This window comes from Macaca nemestrina, chromosome 2 (assembly GCF_043159975.1).
Source record: "Macaca nemestrina isolate mMacNem1 chromosome 2, mMacNem.hap1, whole genome shotgun sequence".
NCBI classification, from domain to species: Eukaryota; Metazoa; Chordata; class Mammalia; order Primates; family Cercopithecidae; genus Macaca; species Macaca nemestrina.
The window spans coordinates 39262486-39280038 of record NC_092126.1 but is presented as its reverse complement, the minus strand read 5'-3'; the positions used below and the strand labels follow the sequence as shown (position 1 = coordinate 39280038).

Below are 17553 nucleotides of genomic sequence, written 5' to 3'. Positions count from 1 at the left end.
ATGATCTTGGCTCACTGTAACGTCTGCCTCTCGGGTTCATGTGAATCTGCTGCCTCAGCCTCCTGAGTAGCTGGGACTACAGGCATGTGCCAGCACACCCAGCTAATTCTTTTATTTTTAGTAGAGACAGGGTTTCACCATCTTGGCCAGGCTGGTGTTGAACCCCTGACCTCATATGATCCCATCTCAGCCTCCCAGAGTGGTGGGATTACAGATGTGAACCACCGCACCTGGCCGAGATCCTGTCTTTAAAAAAAAAAAAAAAAAGCCAGGTGCGGCTGTGGTTCAACTACTTGGGAGGCTGAGGTGGGAGGGTTGATTCAGCATCGAAGGTTGAGGCTGCAGTGAGCCATGATTGTGCCATTGTATCCCAACTTAAATAATTGTCAGGATTTACTACATATTACAAAAATTCCATGGCTTTTAACTATAAATAACTTGTTGACGAATGGGATGGGAGGGGTGAAACTAAGCACCTAACAACTGTAAGTAGCTATATAATAGTAATACCAATATAGTAAGCCATGAAACTGTTTATTTCATATTACTGTTTGATATTTCATATTGGCTTTTCAGTATTGAGCCTTTTTTTGTTGAGATGAAATTCACATAACATATTTAACAATTATGAAGTATACCATTTAGTGACATTTAGTGCAATTGTGTTGTGCAATTATTATCTCTAGTTTCAAAATGTTTTCATTATACCAAAAGAGCGTCTCATATCCATTAAGTAATCACTTCCTATTTCCTTGACACCCTCCCCCCAATCTCCTGGCAATCACTAATATGCTTTCTGTCTCTATGGATTTGCTTATTATATTTCTTATAAATAAAATTATATAATATGTGGCTTCTTTTACTTAGCATAATGTTTTCAATGCTTATTGAAGTTATAGCATATATTAGTACTTAATTTTTATGGCTAAATAACATTCAATTGTATGTATATACCACATTTATTTCTTAGTTCATCTGTTAATGCACCTTTTGTCTGTAATAAATAATGCTGCTGTTAACATTTATGTACAAATAGCTGTGTGGATATATATGTTAATTTTTCTTGGGTGTATACCTAGGAGTAGAATTTCTGGATCACGTGGTAATTCTTTTTATCTTTTTGAGAAATTGCCAAATTGTTCTTGACAGTGGCTGGCATCATTTTACATTTCCACCGGTAATATATGAGAGCTCCTATTGCTTCATATCCTTGCCAACACTTGCTATTTTACTTTTTCAAAAAAATATAGCCGCCTGCTATTGTTTGAATATGATTTGTTTGTACCTCCAAAACTCATGTTGAAATTTGATCCCCAGTGTGGTGATATTGGGAGGTGGGGCCTATTGGGCAGTATTTGGGTTATGAGGGCAGATACTTCATGAATTGCTGGTGCTGTTCTCACTGTAGTGAGTGAATTGTTGCTTTCTAGAGACTGTATTAATTCTTGAGGGAATGGATTAATTCCTGCAAGAGTGTGTTGTTGTAAAGCCATGGCATCCCTCAGGCTTTCCCGTCTTTGCATGTGTCCACTTTCCCATTGACCTTCCCTGCCATGTTGTAAAATAGCACAGAAGCTGTCGCCAGAAGCCAGAGATCCATGCCCTTGAACACTTGAACTTCTCAGGCTGCAGAACCTTGAACGAAATAAACCTCTTTTTGTTGTAAGTTACCAGTCACGTATTCTGTTATAAGCAGCACAAAATGGACTAATACCTCATTCTAAAGTTATAAAGTAGTATCTCTTTGTGGTTTTGACTTGCATTCTTTTAATGACTGATGAAGCTCAACATTTTTTCATGTGCTTGTTGGCCATTCGTATATCTTTTTTGGAAAAATGTCTTTTCAAGTCCTTTGCCCATTTGTAAATTGGCTCGTTTGTCTTTTGTTGTTGAGTTGTAAGAGTTCTTTATGTAGTCTGGATACTGGACCCGTAAATATTTTCTCTCATTTTGTGAGTTGTCTTTTAACTTTCTTGATAATGTCCTTTGATGCACAAAGCTTTTAAGTTTGATGAGGTCCAGTTTATATAATTTTTCTTTTTTTTTTTTTTTTTTTTTTGAGACGGAGTCTCACGCTGTTGCTCAGGCTGGAGTGCAGTGGCGCGATCTCGGCTCACTGCAAGCTCCGCCTCCCGGGTTCCCGCCATTCTCCTGCCTCAGCCTCCTGAGTAGCTGGGACTACAGGCGCCCGCCACCGCGCCTGGCTAATTTTTTGTATTTTTAGTAGAGACGGGGTTTCACTGTGGTCTCGATCTCCTGACCTTGTGATCCGCCCGCCTCGGCCTCCCAAAGTGCTGGGATTACAGGCTTGAGCCACCGCGCCCGGCCTATATAATTTTTCTTTAGGTACATGGGCTTTTGGTGTCATGTAAGAAACCATTTCCAAATCCAGTGGAGTAGGTTACTTGTGTGTTTCCTCTTAAGAGCTTATAATTTTAGCCTTTATATTTAGGCCACTGACCCATTTTGATTTAACTTTTAGTATGATGTGAGATAAGGGTCCAACTTCATTCTTTTGCATGTGGGTATCACATTATCCCAATACCATTTGTTGAAGAGACTGTTTCTTCCCTATTGAATTGCCTTGTACCCTTATAAAAAATCAGTTGACCACAGATGCGTGAGTGTATTTCTGAACTCTTTTTCTGTTCCATTGGTCTATATTTCTGTCCTTATGCCAATACCACACTGTTTTGACTCCCTTGGCTTTGTACTAAGTTTGAAATTGGAAAGTTTTAGTCTCAAATTTTATTGTGCTTTTTCAATATTATTTTGACTGTTTGGGACTCTTTGCAATTCTGTATGAGTTTGAGGATTGGACTTTCCATTTTTGCAAAAAAGGCCATTGGAATTTTGATAGGGGTTGCACCGAATCTGTACATTGTTTTGGAGAGTATTGCCGTTTTAGCAATATTAAATGATCTTCTAATCTGGGAATGTTACATGTCTTTCCATTTAATTAAATCTTAATTTCTTTTTTTTTTTTTTTTTTTTTTGAGACGGAGTCTCGCTCTGTCGCCCAGGCTGGAGTGCAGTGGCCGGATCTCAGCTCACTGCAAGCTCCGCCTCCCGGGTTCGGGCCATTCTCCTGTCTCAGCCTCCTGAGTAGCTGGGACTACGGCGCCCGCCACCTCGCCCGGCTAGTTTTTTGTATTTTTTAGTAGAGACAGGGTTTCACCGTGTTAGCCAGGATGGTCTCGATCTCCTGACCTAGTGATCCGCCCGTCTCGGCCTCCCAAAGTGCTGGGATTACAGGCTTGAGCCACCGCGCCCGGCCTAAATCTTAATTTCTTTTAACAGTGTTTTGTAGTTCTCACTTTACAAATCTTTCACTTTCTTGGTTAAATTTATTTTTAGATATTTTAATTTTTGGATGTTATTGTAAATTTGTTATCTTTTCCTTTTTGGATTGTTCATTTTGTGTAGGAACACAACTGATTTTTGTATATTGTTCTTATACCCTGCAACTTTGCTCAATTTTTTATCAGTTTAGTGGGGATTTTTATTGATTCTTTGGAATATTTTATATATAGGATCGTGTCATGTGCGACTAGAGATAGATACACATCTCCTTTCCAGTATGGATGCCTTTAAATTCTTTCCTCACCTGGCTAGCAGTGTTGAAAGTGGGCATTCTTGTCTTTTTTCTGATGTTAGAGGGACAGCTTTTAGTTACTCACCATTGAGTATGATGTTAACTGTAGGTGTTTCATAAATGCATCTTATCATGTAAAGCTCCCTTCTGTTCCTAGTTTCCTAAGTTTTTTGTTTGTTTGTTTATTTCTGAGACAGGGTCTCACTCTGTCATCCAGACTGGAGTGCAGATCATGGCTCACTGTAGCCTTGACTTCCTGAGCCCAAGTGATCCTCCCCTTTCAGCCTCTGGAGTAACTGGGACCACAAGTATGCACAACCATCCCTGGCTATTTTTTTTTGTGTGTGTGTGTGTGGAGACATGGTCTTGCTATCTTGCCGAGGCTGTTGTTGAATTCCTGGGCTCAAGTGATCCTCTCACCTTGGCCTCCCCGTGTGCTGAGATTACAGGCCTGAGCCATTGTGCCTGGCCATTTGTTTTTTAGCATGATAGTATGTTGTATTAGTTCATTCTCACACTGCTAATAAAGACATATCCGAGACTGGGTAATTTATAAAGGAAAGAAGTTTAATTGACTGAATTCCAAATGACTGGGGATGCTTCACAATCATGGCAGAATACAAAGGAGGAGTAAAGTCACATCTTACATGGCAGCAGGCAAAGAGAGCATGTGCAGGGGAGATCTTCTTTATAAAACCATGAGATCTCATGAGACTTATATTCATTATCACGAGAACAGCATGGGAAAGACCCGCCCCCGTGATTCAGTTATCTCCCATCTTTCCCTCCCACAATACGTGGGAATTATGGGAACTACAATTCAAGATCTGGGTGGGGACACAGCCAAACCATATCATATGTTGAACTCTGTTAAATTTGTGTGTGTGTGTGTGATCATGATGTATTTTTCCTTCATTCTGTTTATATTGTGTATTACATTGATTTTCTTATGATAAACCATCCTTCATTCTTGGGCTAAATCTCACTTGTTCATGGTGTGTAGCTGGGATTATAGGCGCCTGTCACCATGCCCAGCTATTTTTTTTTTTTTTTTGGTATTTTTTAGTAGAGATGGGATTTCACTGTGTTGACCAGGCTGGTGTCGAACTCCTGACCTTGTGATCCGCCCGCCTTGGCCTCCCAAAGTGCTGGGATTACAGGCGTGAGCCACTGCGCCCGGCTAGGATTTTTCTTTTCTTTTCTTTTTTTTTTTTTTTTTTGAGACGGAGTCTCGCTCTGTCGCCCAGGCTGGAGTGCAGTGGCCGGATCTCAGCTCACTGCAAGCTCTGCCTCCAGGGTTCACGCCATTCTCCTGCCTCAGCCTCCTGAGTAGCTGGGACTACAGGCGCCCTCCACATCGCCCGGCTAGTTTTTTGTATTTTTTAGTAGAGACGGGGTTTCACCGTGTTAGCCAGGATGGTCTGGATCTCCTGACCTCGTGATCCGCCGGTCTCGGCCTCCCAAAGTGCTGGGATTACAGGCTGGAGCCACCGCGCCTGGCCGATTTTTATTTTCTTAATGATCATCTGTCTAGATGTTTTAGCCATTATTGAAAGTGAAATTTTATTGTTATGTTGAAGTTTAGTATGTATCGAAGTTTATTATTGTTGAACTCTTTCTACTTTTAGTTCTCAGTGTTTGCACACAATTTTGGGGCTCCATTGTTTTGTGTGTAATTGTTATATCTTCTTGTGAATTAATCCTTTTATCATTATGCATTCTTCTTTGTCTTTTTTTTTTTTTTTTGAGACAAGGTCTCACTCTTCACCCAGGCTGGAGTGCAGTGGCATGATCTCAGCCCACTGCAACCTCCCAGGTCCAATCGTGTCTCTCACGTCAGCCTTCTGAGTAGTTGGGACTACAGGTGCATGCCACCACGCCTGGCTAATTTTTTGTATTTTTGGTAGAGACGGGGTTTTGCTATGTTTCCCAGGTTGGTCTGGAACCCCTGAGCTCAAGTGATCTGCCTGCCTGGGCCTCCCTAAGTGCTGGGATTACAGGCATGGGCCACTGCTCCTGGCCGTTCTTTGTCTTTTGTAACAACTTTTGATTTATAATCTGTTTTGTCTACGATCAGTTTTGCTACCCTTCCTCTCTTTTGGTTACTGTTTGCATGATATAAATTATTCCATCCTTTTATTTTTAAGTTATTTGTGTCTTTGAGGCTAAAGTGAATCTCTTTTAACTAGTATATAGTTGCATTTTACAAAAATCATGGCCGGGCTTGTTGGCTCACACCTGTAATCCCAGCACTTTGGGAGGCCAAGTCAGGTGGATCACCTGAGATCAGGAGTTCGAGACTAGCCTGGCCAACATGGTGAAATCCTGTCTCTACTAAAAATACAAAAATTAGCCTGGCGTCGTGGTGCACTCATAATCGCAGCTACTTGGGAGGCTGAGGTAGGAGAATCACTTGAACCTGGGAGGCAGAGGTTGCAGTGAGCTGAGATTACACCACTGCACTCCAACCTGGGCGACAGAGTGAGACTCCATCTCAAAAAAAAAAAAAAAAAAAAAAAATCATTTATGCCAATCTGTGTTTTTTGTTTATTAGTTTTTGAGATGGAATTTTGCTCTGTCACCCAGCCTGAAGTGCAGTGACACAGTCTAAGCCAGTTGCAACCTCCACCTCCCAGGTTCAAGCGATTGTCCTGCTTCAGCTTCCTGAGTAGCTGGGAATGTAGGTGTGCACCACCATGTCCGGCTAATTATTTTATATTTTTAGTAGAGACCGAGTTTCACCATGTTGGCCAGGCTGGTCTTGAACTCCTGCCCTCAGGTGATCCACCTGCTTCAGATCTCCCAAAGTGCTGGGATTCCAGGCATAAGCCATTGAACCGAGCCCCAGTCTATGTTTTTTAATTGTCGATTTTAAGTTGTTTACATTTAAAGTGATTGCTGATAAGGAAGAACTCTTGCCACTTTGCTATTTGTGTGTGGTCACTGAAGCCTATGTTCTGTTATCTTTGTGGTCAGCTAGTGACCTGTCAGATCATTGAGTGTCTCTCTCTCTCTCTCTCTCTCTTTTTTTCTGTCTGTCTGTCTGTCTGTCTCTCTCTCTCTGTCTCTAGGCATGGTGGTGCATGCCTGTAGTCCTAGATACTTGGGAGGCTCTGGCAGGAGGCTCAGTTGAGCCCGGGAGTTGGAGACTGCTGTGAGCTTACCTCAAAAAAAAAAAAAAAAAAAAAGTAAAAGAATACCTATTAAGTTTGACTTAGCAGTTAAAAATCTGATTTATCCTGCACAGTAAAACTATGGGGGCAAAGAAGTAGAAGTAGCTCTTGATAATTTTTTTCTAGTCTGTATCCTGTTGAAGCTCTTGATAATTTTGTGTTAACAGTTTTCATTTGAAGTTTCAGTGACTATAAAGAAGCAGTTTGTAGAATGATTCTCTCAAAAGCCTTTTATTGAGTGATTGCTGTATTCCAGGGATACTGAAAGATTTATTAGATGATCTATTTTAATCCCCACAGAATTCCTGTAAGATAGGTGTTACCTTTATTTTTCCAGTTGAGAAAATTGATGCTCAGAGACGTTCAATATATTTACATCCAGGGGGCATACCGACTGTTAAGTGGTAGAGGTAGGAAGCAAGTTCAGATACTTCTGTCTTATTTTTTATTTTACTGAGCTGCTTTTGATTATAGGATACAATAACTTCTAGGATTTATCTGAAAATGTGTAGGGCAAGCACTACTTTATAGAAATTATTTTCCTGTTAGGATTTTATACACACACACACACGAGGATGGGAGTGGTGGTGGTGGTGTGTCAGAGGTTAAGTTTTAATCAAGAAGCAAAAAGGTCAAGGATGGAAATTCAGTTTTTACAAAAATAGAGTATTTTAATATGTTTTTCCTGATAAGTTGGATATTAAAAAGTAAGGACAATATTTAAAGTTTTCTGAAGATGCACTAAATCAAGGTAGGGTTGTCATGTCGACTTAAAATAGTTGAGAGCAGGCTGGGCGCAATGGCTCACACCTGTAATCCAAGCACTTTGGGAGGCCGAAGCGGGTGGGTCACCTGAGGTCAGGAGTTTGAGACCAGCCTGGCCAACATGGTGAAACCCCGTCTCTACTAAAAATACAAAAATTAACCGAGTGTGGTGGCATGTGCCTGTAGTCACAGCTACTCGGAAGGCTGAGGCAGGAGAATCACTTGAACTTGGCAGGCCGAGGTTGCAGTGAGCCAAGATCACGCCACTGCACTCCAGCCTGGGCAACAGAGCGAGACTCTGTCTCAAATAAAAAACAAATAAATGAAGTAATTTAGTTGTATATGTTCATTTAACAGATGAGAAAATTGAGTGAGTTTGAAAGGTTAAATACTTCTAGTTATTCAGCAGATTGAGATTCAAAAACCTAATTTAGTGATCCTTTATCTTCAAGTCTTTCTTAGTTCTTTATTGCTCAAAATTAGGAATGGAGGATAGCATGAGCATCCAGAAGTAATTTTTTCTGAACACGATCTTCTAGGCAAAGCATCCTAGATAGAGAAGAAGAAACAATTTGGGAGGTATACGAAAATTAGGAACTGGTAGGACTGTCACACTGTAGGCATGTAGAACAGCACAGAGAAGCAGGGGAAGAATAAATGGTTTCTCTTCAACATAGAGCAATTTTGGATATTTTAAAGTAAACTTACAGGCAAGAGGAAGAACAGAGGGCTGTGAATAGTAATAGGCATAGCATTTAAAGCATATGTACATGTGATATGGCTCGTTGGGAGGGTTCTTTGTATTTCCTCGGATGCATCAAACCAGCTTGCTATTAATTTCTTACCGCTTCCTCTGAAAGTATTTTTCTTTTAGAAAAACTTGGAATGTGGAAGTGATCATTTTGTATATTTTAATTTAGTGGTTGTCATCAACCTAGTGATTTGGATTGTGTATTACATCAGTATCATTTAGGATTTTTTTTCTGAAAGGATATGTCCATTTATGTCTCACCCTGGTAGTCCAGAATGTAGCGAAACTCCATCTCCCCCCCCACCCCCCAAAAAAATTATACATGGTGGCGCTTAGTCCCAGCTACTTGCGAGTCTGAGGTGGGAGGATCGTCTGAGCTTGGGAGTCAGAGGTTGCAGTGAGCCGTGATTGTGCCATTGCATTCCAGCTTGGGTGACAGAGCAAGACCCTGTCTTTAAAAAAAGCAAAGAAAAGAAAATGCAGTTGACTAATTCTAGAGATAGTAATAATATTTGATGGTGTGGAGAAACAGACCAGAAATTCTTAAGTATTTGAATAAAGCAGTGGTCTCAGCAAAGACATTTTCTTCCTATAAAATTAAGTAGGCTATTGAGACATTAAAGGAAGTCATTCTTTTTTATTCCAATAGTTTTGGGAGTACAGGTGATTTTTGGTTACATGGATAAATTCCTTAGTGGTGATTTCTGAGATTTTAGTGTACCCGTCACCCAGGCAGTGTACACTGTACCCAGTATGTAGTCTTTTAATGCTTATACCCTTCCAAACCTTCCCCCACCGCCCAAATCCCCAAAGTTCATTATATCATTCTTACGCCTTTGTGTCCTCATAGCTTAGCTCCCACTTAGAAGTGAGAGCATAACAATATTTGGTTTTCCATTCCTGAGTTACTTCATTTACAACAATGACTTCTACCTCCATCCAAGTAGCTGTGAAAGACATTATTTCATTCCTTTTTGTGGCTGAGTAGTATTTTATGGTGTATATATACTACATTTTCTTTATTTCATTATCCACTCATTGGTTGATGGGCACTTAGGTTGGATTCATATCTTTGCAATTGTGAATTGTGCTGCTATATAGATGCATGTGGATGTGTCTTTTTCATATAATGACTTTTCCTTTGCTTAGATACCCAGCAGTGGGATTGTTTGATCAAATGGTAGTTCTACTTTTAGTTTAAATAATCTCCATACCGTTTTCCATAGTGGTTGTAGTAGTTTACATTCCCACCAGCAGTGTAAAAGTGTTCTCTTTTTACCACATCCATGCTCCTCTATTGTTTGTCTGTTTTTTTTTTTTTTTTTGACTTTTTAATTATGACTGTTCTTTCTGGAGTAAGGTGGTATCTCATTGTGGTTCTAATTTGCATTTCCCTGATGATTAGTGATGTTGAGCATTTTTTTCATGCTTTTAGCTGTATATCTTCTTTTGTGAAATGTCTCTTCATGTCTTTTGCCCACTTTTTGATGGGATTGTTTTTTTCTTGCTGATTTGAGTTCCTTGTAGATTCAGGATACTAGTCCTTTGTCAGATACACAGCTTGTGAATATTTTCTCCCATTCTATGGGTTGCCTGTTTGCTGATTATTTTGCTGTGCAGAAGCTTTTTAGTTTAATTAGGTCCTATTTATTTATTTTTATTTTTGTTGCATTTGCTTTTGAGGTCTTAGTCCTGAATTCTTTGCCTAAGCCAATGTCTAGAAGAGTTTTTCTGATATTCTAGAATTTTTATGGTTTCAGGTCTTAGGTTTCTTTCTTTTTTTTTTTTTCTGAGACGTAATCTTGCTCTGTCTGTGTAGTATAATGTGTATTTCATAAGAAAACAGTAAACTATGACTGTGGACATCTGACTTCTGCTAAACTGATGTTTATTTATTGAAACATTTGTGGTGCAGTCCCATTTCTATAAATATATCTTCTAATTCCTCTATTAAAACAAGATACACTTCCTGGGAATGTAATCAGGCTGAGGATGTTTTAATCTCTTTATATTGTTCCCTTTAGTCGGATAATTCCAGATTTCAAAATGCCTGGGTTGTGTCTAATTCCAGGGAGCTGAAGTAAATGAACTTTTCCAGTGGAAAAAAAGTACATTGCATTATAGTAGAAGATGATAGTATTTGTGAGAGAATGTTTTATTTTCTCCTTTAGGCTGTTGACATTATAAACAATTGGAATTGTTAAAAATCTGATGTCTGATGCCCTCCCAAGATTTACTGAATCAAAATCAACTGTGACTGCACATTAGAATCATCTAGGGAGTTAAAAAAATTGCTGGTGGCTGGATCTCATCCCCAGAGAACCTGATTTAATTGGTTAGAGGGTAAAGATAGTGATTCTTAAACCATTTTAGAATCACGTGGAAGATCCCAAACTGAGTGTGATTCAGTTGGTTGGGTGGGGACTGAGATTTTGCATTTCGAACAACTTCCAGTTGATGCAGATGCTTTTAGTCTCACACTTTGAGAACTGTACCCTGACTGGGATTGGGAGCCACCTGCTTAATTTGGAAGATATGCAATGTTAAGTGAGACAACTAAGTTCATAAGCAACATAGGAAGTGTAATAGATTTCAAGGTAAAAAGTGTTAAGTATGGAAAATTTTAATTTATAAAGTGGAAAGGTTTTATTCATTGTAAGTCAGAAATAAACTTTAAAATTTCATTTACAATGAAAAGTCTCAAGCATCATAAATATTAACTTAGCAGAAAGAATATCATCAGAGATGTTAAAGACAACATACTTTCCTCCACCCTGAGTATAATTTACATAAAGCAAAATTCAAAACCTTTTTTTAGTGTTCAGTTTCATGAGTTTTGACAAGTGCATCCATTGTGCAACCATCAACAGAATCAAAATATAAAAGAGTTTTAACAATTCCCTCATGCCCTTTTTGATCATTCCTTTAATGAACCTCAGGTCCTAGCAACAGTGATCTGTTTTCTTATTCTTGGTTCTGCTTTTCCCAGAATGTCGTACAAACTGAATCGTTTGATATGTAACCTTTTTAGCCTGGCTTCTTTTATTAAGCATAATGCATTTGAGATTCATACATGTTGTTTGTTTATTAATACTTCATTCCTTTTATTAAAAATAAGTTTAAGATTTACAGCAAAATTGAGCAGTAAATATAGAGGGTTCACAAAAAACCCCTCTTCGCTCCCCCAACATTCTCAACCTCCCCCACTGTCAACAGATTGGTACATTCATTTGTTATAGTTGATGAACCTATACTGACTTATTATCAAAGTCCATAGTTTACATTAGGATTTACTGTTGGTGGTGTACATTCTACAGGTTTTGACAAATATAGCGTGCACACACCATTATAGAATCGTACACTGTTGTCTCACTGCCCTGAAAATCGATTATACAAATTGAGGTTAATTGTCATACCTAGCTAAACTGGAGTCAAGGGGCCAAGGAGGAAAAAGCATTCATGGTACAAAGCATCTGCTCCGGGGATTGTCTCACAAGCCCAGCCACCAAAATAAACTTGTATAAACTTAAACCCAGTTTTACCTAGTAGCTGCTAAAACCACCTGCCTTAACTCTAAGACAACTTTTACCTACTGCCGTCACTTACCAGTTATAGCTTGGTGGTTCCAGAAAAACTTTGCTAATGTTAACAAGCTTTTTATCAAAGCAATTAATGCAGCATTTCTCTTTCCTAATAAAACCCCAGTGTTTTGTTTGTTCTTTAGACATACCAAAGATTATCCTGCTCTGTGTGTATGTCCTGAATTGCAATTCTGTTTTTATATATTCCCAAATAAAATGTCTTGCTTAGAGATGTGTTTCTGTGCTTTGTTTGCTTTTGACATACCTAGTGTCAGAAGTGGGATCCAAAGTGAGCTCACCTGGAGGGGTTTAGTGCCCCCCACCCCCACCATATGTACTCTTTGATTCTCCTACTTCAGTGTGTTGCTTTTTTTCCCCACTTGGTAAGTCTTTCTCAGATTGAACTCCCATTTCTTGTGGTTTGAACTTTCCAGTTTTATTTTGGATTTAATTTTTGAGGGATCTTTTTCCTCTTGTTTATGAGGGATTTTCCCCTTCCTGTTGATGGGGATTTTCATCGTCCTGTTAAAGAAGGTTTTGTCATTTTTTTTTTTTCTAGTGGGTACTTTACTCTTTGTGCCCTTGGTTTTTATTTCTACTTTTGTGTGTTTGATGTTAAACCAAGTCACCTAGATTTATTTACAAAATGGGCTTTCAGGATTCAAAGGCATGTGAAAGTAACCCCCGCCATTGAGGACTCCAGCTGGTTATATGCTTAAACATTATGGTCTCTCTCTCTCTCTCTCTTTTTTTTTTTTTTTTTTTGAGACAAAGTCTCACTCTGTTGCCCAGGCTGGAGTGCAGTGGTGCAATCTCAGCTTATTGCAACCTCCGCTTCCCAGGTTCGAGTGATTCTTCTGCCTCAACCTCCTGAGTAGCTGGGACTACAGGCATGCACCACCACACACAGCTGATTATTTTTGTATTTTTAGTAGAGATGGGGTTTCACTATGTTGGCCAGGCTGAAACATTATGATGTGTTATCACATACCTTCTTATCTTGATAAACTGATTTTACTAAAGATAATTTGAGATTACAGTGGCCTTCATTGGGTTCTTTTGACCTTCCTAAATTTGTTTTCCTCAGAAATAAATTAGAAGGCCAAGACCAGAAAACGGTCTAAATTGGACATATACCTTACTTGGTATCTTCAGGCATCCAAATGCATTTAAGAGTCAGAATTTGCCTTGCTCCAAAATACTGTCTCTGAGTGATCTGAGACAAACAGAAAAATGACTTAGAAACTCAAACTTTTTCTATTAGGTGCCACCTTTTCAAACTTCCCGTCTTTTGTGATATTTCCTCACTTTTCAAAACTTTTCTTCCATGATATTTCTTATCCAACTATTCTTCCTCCCTCTGCTTCCCAGCCTCTACCTACAAAACCTTTTCCCCTTATTATTACGCCCTTTAACGATTGTGAGGTTCCCCAGATTTCCTATGTCCCTTGGGCTAAAGCTGAACTCTGTGTGCTCACCAAGGAATTTCGTAGGTTATTGAGGTCCCTCGTCATTTGGGGGACTAATTTAACATTGCATTTCAAGTTTACCAGACTGTCTTCTTCAAACCTTTTTTTTTTTTTAAAGAGATGGGAGCATCTCACTCTGCAGCCTAGGCAGTGGCATGATCATAGCTCCCTGTAGCCCCAGCCTCCTGGACTGAACTGATCCTTCCACCTCAGCTTCCTGAGTAGCTGGGACCACAGAGATGTGCCATCACACCTAGCTAATTTTTTTTTTTCTTAATTTTTCTCAAGACAGGGTCTCACTATGTTGCCCAGGCTAGGCTCAGACTCCTGGCCTCAAGTGATCCTTCTGTCTCAACCTCCCAGAATGTTGAGATTACAGGCATGAGTTATTGTACCCAGCCATTTTCCAATCTGTGTCAGTGTACTCATGTGCCTCTGGGAGAAGACCAGCCCAACACTCGATGGTCAGTTGCACCTGTACCCTGTGAGGTCTGTGAGACCTGTCTCCACTTCCTCAGATTCTGGCCTACAATATTGGGATAAGTCTCAACTTGCAAAGAATTTACATAGGGTTATCCTCAAAGCATTTCCTAAAGCCATTGATTAGAATAAAATTCAAGCTCGTACCCTAGAACCAAATGAACCATTTCATAACCATTATGACAGACTCTAGGTGGTATTCAGAGAAAATTCTGGCTTTCCCTTGGATGTTGACTCTACTAGAATTGGTCTTAATTTTGTCAATGGTCTCCCAAGAAGAGCTAACATAGAATTTCTCAGTTGAAGGAGGTAATCTAGAATGGGAGACTGTGCAAACCCCTGACCTTGTTAATTTGGTTAATTAATTGTCTTACTCTGAAAAATATCAGCAAAGGCTAGGCATGGTGGCTACTGCCTATAATCTCAGCACTTTGGAAGCCCGAGGTGGGAGGATCAGCTGCTTGAGCCTGGGAATTTGATACAAGCCTGGCAACATAATGAGACCCCATCTCTTAAAAAAAAAAAAATTAGCTGAGTATGGTGGTGTGCACCTGTGGTCCTAGCTGCTGGGAGGCTGAGATGGGAGGATCAGTTGAGCCTGAGAGGTCAAGGCTGCAGTGAGTGGTGAACATACCTCCAGTTAAAACAGGTAAATTCACCCACAGAAAACAGTTAGGACTCTACGTGGCACAACTGTAGTTCACAAAAGAAACCTCCTGAAATCTGTCCTTGTTGTAAACAGCCATCCCACTGCAAAAAAAGTTGCCATAAACTTAAGCTATCTAAATGGCCTTCTTCATTTATCTCTTTGGCTTCTCCTTTAGAATGAAGGGATTCTGAGGACACATTGGGGTTTTTCCCAGTCCTTTCTTTTAATCATCTCAGAGAAAACTTTCTTCAGATTGGCAGTGAAGTGACTATTCTTGTAGACACAGGAGCGACCATATTGGTCCTCAGACCCACCAGTCTCAATCAGCCATGGTGTTGGAATAATAAAAATATTCAAATAGTGGGAGTTTCTAATAAACCATTGACAACCTTTCTGTCCCAGCCCATTACTTTTTGCGTTGAACGTTTACAGGATACTTACCCCTTTTTACTGGTGAAATCTGCTGCAGCTCATTTATTGGGACAAGACTTAAAAAATAGAGTCATGATGACATCTCTTTCTCCTTAAAAGGGAGACATAATTTTAGAGTTTGATAAACTGGATAGTTCCCTGGGCTCTTCCAGTGATGCCCTGCTTTTCTATTATGGTGTCCCACACACCGAAGACATCTCTGCTGGCTCCCACAATTCCCTATTGAAACATACACCTGTCTCTTTATGGGCCACATCGTCATCAGATGCTTGTATAATATACCCCTAATTGCAATCCAAATTGATCCAGCTAAGCTTTTGCCTAATATTAAACAATATCCCTTGAGCCAGTCTGCCTTACAAGTTGGAAAACCTATCATTAATTAATTGGAAAACCTATCATTAAGGAATACAAAGCTCAGGGTTTAAGAATTCCTTGTACCAGCCCCTGTAATACTTCTCCCAATTAAAAACTTAATGGTTCAGGGTAGAGATTTGTTTAGAACACCTTACTTTCATATCAACTGATAGTACATTTTTCACTGTAATTGAATTTTTTTTTTTTTTTTTTTTTTTGGAGACAGAATCTTGCTTTGTCCCCCTGGCTGGAGTGCAGTGGCACGATCTTGGCTTGCTGCAACCTCCATCTCTTGGGTTCAAGTGATTCTCCTGCCTCAGCCTCCTGAGTAGCTGGGATTACAGGCATTTGCCACTACGCCTGGTTAATTTTTGTATTTTTAGTAGAGGCAGGGTTTCACCGTGTTAACCAGGCTGGTCTTGAACTCCTGACCTCAGGTGATCTGCCCACCTCGGCCTCCCAAAGTGCTGGGATTACAGGCATGAGCCACCATGCCTGGCCCACTGTAATTGACTTTTTTTTTTTTTTTTTTTTTGAGACGGAGCCTTGCTTAGTTGCCCAGGCTAGAGTGCAATGGCACGATCACGGCTCACTGCAACCGCTGCCTCCTGGTTTTAAGGGATTCTCCTGCCTCAGCCTCCCGAGTAGCTGGTATTACAGGCACCTGCCATCATGCCTGGCTTATTTTTCTATTTTTGTAGAGACAGGGTTTCACCATGTTGGCCAGGCTGGTCTCGAACTCCTGACCTCACGTGATGTGTCTGCCTCAGCCTCCCAAAGTACTGGGATTACAGGCATGAGCCACTGCCCCTGGCTGTTGTTGACTTCTGTAGTGCCTTTTTCATTATACTTGTTGTTCAAACCAGTGAGTAACTGTTTGCTTCACTGGGGAAGGACAACAGTTCACTTAGACTTATGCCTCAGGACTGTACTGAAAGTCCTTTCCATTTCTCTCAAGTTCTGAACCCTGATTTAGGTGATGGAAGTTTTCCCCAGGACTTATTCTTACTGTGATATGTAGATGATCTACTTCGTTGCTCTTCTCTGTAGCTAGTCTGTAAGGAAGATGGTGTTGATTTATTAAAATATCTAGCTGCAAAATGTCATAAGATTTCTAAAGAAAAGTTACAAGTAGTAAGACCCAAGTTAAATGTCTCGGCCATCTGATTTCTTGAAACAAGACTACATTTGGATCTTGAATGGATTCAGGACATCCTGCAGTTCCCTAAACCCGAAATGAAATGGCAGCTTTGATGGTTTCTCAGATTCACCAGCTACTGCTGGACACCAAACTTTTCTTTGATTGCTTAACCTCTACATGCCCTACTTAAGGCTCAAGTGAGCCTCTTACCTCAGCCTCCCCAGTAGCTGGGACTGTAGGAATGTGCCTCTGTGCCCAGCTAATTGTTTTGTTTTGTTTTGTTTTGTTTTGTTTTTCTTTGAGAGAGAGTCTTACTCTGTCTCCCAGGCTGGAGTGCAGTGGTGCGATCTCGGCTCACTGCAAACTCCACCTCCTGGGTTCATGCCATTCTGCCTCAGCCTCCTGAGTAGCTGGGACTACAGGTGCCCGCCACCACGCCTGGCTAATTTTTTGTATTTTTAGTAGAGACCAGGTTTCACCGTGTTAGCCAGGATGGTCTCAATCTCCTGATGGCGTGATCCGCCCGCGTCGGCCAACCAAAGTGCAGGTATTAACAGGCCTGAGTCACCACGCCTGGCCAATTTTTTTGTATGTTTTGTGGAGATGAGGTTTTGCCATGTGTCCCAGGCTAGTCTCGTACTCCTGGGCTTCAAGTGTTCCACCTGCCTTGGCTTTCCAAAGTTTTAGGATTACAGGCTTGAGCCACCATGCCCAGCCAACTGTCTTTCTTTTTGTTTGTGGAAAAAAAGAAAATGCATGTCCTAACTCAGAAAAATTGAGATCAACATTGCCCCATTGGATATTGCCATCAGAAACTAGACCCAGTAGCTCAAAGATTATACCCCATTCGAGAACTATCCCAACCACTGCCCTGCTAGTCAAATCCACAAAGAAATTATCATGGTGTCTCCCTTAACCACTTTTGTTTCCCATACTATCAAAACTCTTCTAAATTTACATCATACCAACGCATCTTTGCCAGTCGTCTTACCTCTTATGAACTTCTTTTGCTAACTCTTTCTCCTCACAGAACTCTTCTCGATGGATGGAACAGTCTTACTCCTGTGACTCTTTTACCCCTTCCTTCTGATGAGACACCCCTCCACCTTAATGATCGTGTGTATATATCTGATATACACACACAGATAGCAGGTATGCCT

The 17553-nt window shown here is 40.3% G+C and overlaps 1 protein-coding gene across 3 annotated transcripts in view; it reads left to right on the top strand.

Annotated features, from left to right (window-relative positions):
- The window catches only part of LOC105469915 (STAG1 cohesin complex component), a 404557-nt gene that overhangs the window by 38634 nt on the left and 348370 nt on the right, over positions 1–17553 (top strand). The gene's annotated exons all lie outside the window — the stretch shown is intronic.